We start from the raw sequence: 3,053 nt of genomic DNA, 5'->3' as shown, positions 1-3,053 counted from the left end.
CGCCATAAAGAAGGCGGGGAGCTCGAAGCGCGCGCGCCTCTCCGAGGGATGGCGGCAATCTCGATGCATCACTCCCTTCACCCGTTCCCCTTCTGGTTCCGGGCTCGGAAGTGGGGGGCTACTGTTACGGGGGAACTTAGCCACCATGCCCCACGTGACCGGCATGCGCGCCCAGGAAGACTACGGCAGCCCCTTGATCCAGCAATCCGACCCTGAGTCGGACATCTTCGGCTCCGCAGCCCAACCCCGAGTCGGCAGCCCCTTGATCCAGCAATCCGACCCCGAGTCGGACATCTTCGGCTCCGCAGCCCGACCCCGAGTCGGCTGCCCCTTGATCCAGCAATCCGACCCCGAGTCGGACATCTTCGTCTCCGCAGCCCGACCCCGAGTCGGACATCTCTCGACAACGACAGGCTATTCCCCAGAGGCACGCCGTAGCCTCCTGCTCCACTACTCCCTGCAACGGTTGTATCTGGCGCTGCTCCACGATCCCCTGTAACAGCCGTACAAGGCGGAGCTCCACTACGCCCTGTCATGGCCGTACCCAGCGCTGCCCCACGACGCCCTGTAACGGCCGTGTCAGTGGCAGCTCCATCGTGCCCCACGATGACGAACCCCCCTGAAAGACCCCCCAGCCAGGTATATATGCAGCTGGGGGGAGGAGGGGGGGTAAGCAAGAACTTCCAGTGCATTCTCTTACTTGCTACTATTATCTCTCCTTCTCCCCCAATCTCCTCTGACTTGATCGTCGGAGGGCCCCCACTACCCCAGTGGTGGTGCGAGGCTTGCTTGCAGGTTTCCCGGTGGAAGGTGGAGCGCAATCAACACCAACCAAGGCAACTCAAACGGAACCCCGTTCACACCGCTGTGCCAATCGTTCTCGGTTTGGACCACCAGCAACACTAATGATAATAGTTTAGTTTTTAAAGGGATTAGACGTGGAAATGTATATGTGGTAGACCTAGAAGACCTTGCAAAACATAACCAATGTTTAGTTGTTAATGAAACTAAAGATAATAATGCTAGTTGGTTATGGCACCGTAAGTTAGGTCATGCAAGCATGGACACAATAACTAAATTAGTTAAAAGAGATTCCGTGATAGGTTTGCCAAAGTTAAAATTTGAAAAGAACAAAATCTGTGAAGCATGTCAATTTGGCAAACAATCTAGGAATTCTTTTAAACTCATAAAATGTGTCTCTACCTCTAGGCCTCTAGAATTATTACACATGGACCTATTTGGTCCAACTAGAACAACAAGCCTAGGTGGAAATAAATATGGTCTAGTCATAGTAGATGATTACTCTAGGTACACATGGGTCATGTTTCTAGCACATAAGGACCAAGCATTTTCCATGTTTAAAAAGTTCCATAAGGAAGTAACAAATGCTAGAGAGTCTTCAGTCATAGCCATTAGAAGTGACCATGGTACCGAATTCGAAAATCAATTATTTGATGAATTTTGTAGTAAAAAGGAGATAACCCATAATTTTTCTGCACCTAGGACACCACAACAAAATGGAGTTGTGGAAAGGAAAAATAGAACACTAGAGAAAATGGCTAGAACGATGTTATGTGAAAGTAACCTCCCTAAGTACTTTTGGGGAGAAGCCATTAATACTTCTTGCCATATATTAAATAGAGTTCTATTAAGACCCATCATAAAGAAAACACCTTATGAACTGTGGAAAAACAGAAAACCAAAGGTTAACTATTTTCATGTTTTTGGATGTAGGTGTTTTGTACATAATAATGGGAAAGATAATCTAGGAAAATTTGACCCTAAATCTGATGAAGGAATATTCTTAGGTTATTCTACAACTAGTAAAGCCTATAGAGTCTTTAATAAAAGAACACTAGTTATAGAAGAATCTATACATGTTGTATTTGATGACTCTAGTGACATCTCCTCTAGTAAGAAAGCCAATCTTGATGATGATATTGAAATACTTGAAGAAAAGATAGATGAGGTGGGATTACAAGATGGTAATCAAAAGTTGATTGAAGGAGAATCATCAAACCAAGAGCCTATAGTGGATCATGGGCTAACTAAAGCTTGGAGGTATGCTCACGGGCATCCTAAGGAACTAATTCTAGATGATCCATCACAACCAGTTAGGACTAGAGCATCTCTTAGAAATTTGAATAACCATCTAGCTTTTGTTTCACACTTTGAGCCCAAACATATAGAAGAAGCCGAAAATGATATAAATTGGATAAATGCAATGCAAGAAGAACTAAACCAATTTACTAGAAACAAAGTGTGGGATCTAGTAGAGAGACCTTCTGAATATCCAATAATAGGTACAAAATGGATATATAAAAATAAACTAGATGAAAATGGAATTGTTATAAGGAATAAGGCTAGACTAGTAGCAAAGGGTTATAATCAAGAAGAAGGCATAGATTTTGATAAAACCTTTGCTCCCGTAGCTAGACTTGAAGCGATTAGACTTCTATTAGCATATGCATGCTCTAAGAACTTCAAGCTATATCAAATGGATGTAAAAAGTGCTTTTCTAAATGGGTTTATTAATGAGGAGGTGTATGTAGAACAACCTCCTGGTTTTGAAAATCATCAATACCCTAATCATGTGTATAAACTGAACAAAGCGCTTTATGGACTAAAACAAGCACCTAGAGCATGGTATGAGAGACTTAGTAAATTCCTATTAGAACATGAATTCTCTAGGAGAAATGTAGATACAACATTATTTCTGAAAAAGAAAAATAAGGATATGTTATTAGTACAGATCTATGTTGATGATATCATTTTCGGTGCTACTAACAATCGCCTCTGCGAGGAATTTGCTGATTTGATGCAGAGTGAGTTTGAGATGAGCATGATGGGAGAGCTGAACTATTTCCTCGGGCTTCAAATCAAACAATCTGAAGGAGGCATCTTCATCAATCAAGCAAAATATATCAAGGAGATGCCCAAGAAGTTTGATATGGAGGGAAACAAGTCAATCAGCACCCCCATGAGCTCATCATGCAAGTTAGACCAAGATGAATCAGGTAAATCTGTAGATCAAAAACTTTATAGAGGTATGA

This window comes from Phoenix dactylifera, chromosome 10 (genome assembly GCF_009389715.1).
Source record: "Phoenix dactylifera cultivar Barhee BC4 chromosome 10, palm_55x_up_171113_PBpolish2nd_filt_p, whole genome shotgun sequence".
Taxonomy (NCBI): Eukaryota; Viridiplantae; Streptophyta; class Magnoliopsida; order Arecales; family Arecaceae; genus Phoenix; species Phoenix dactylifera.
The sequence above is the reverse complement of the archived record's forward strand: the minus strand, read 5'-3'. Positions refer to the sequence as shown.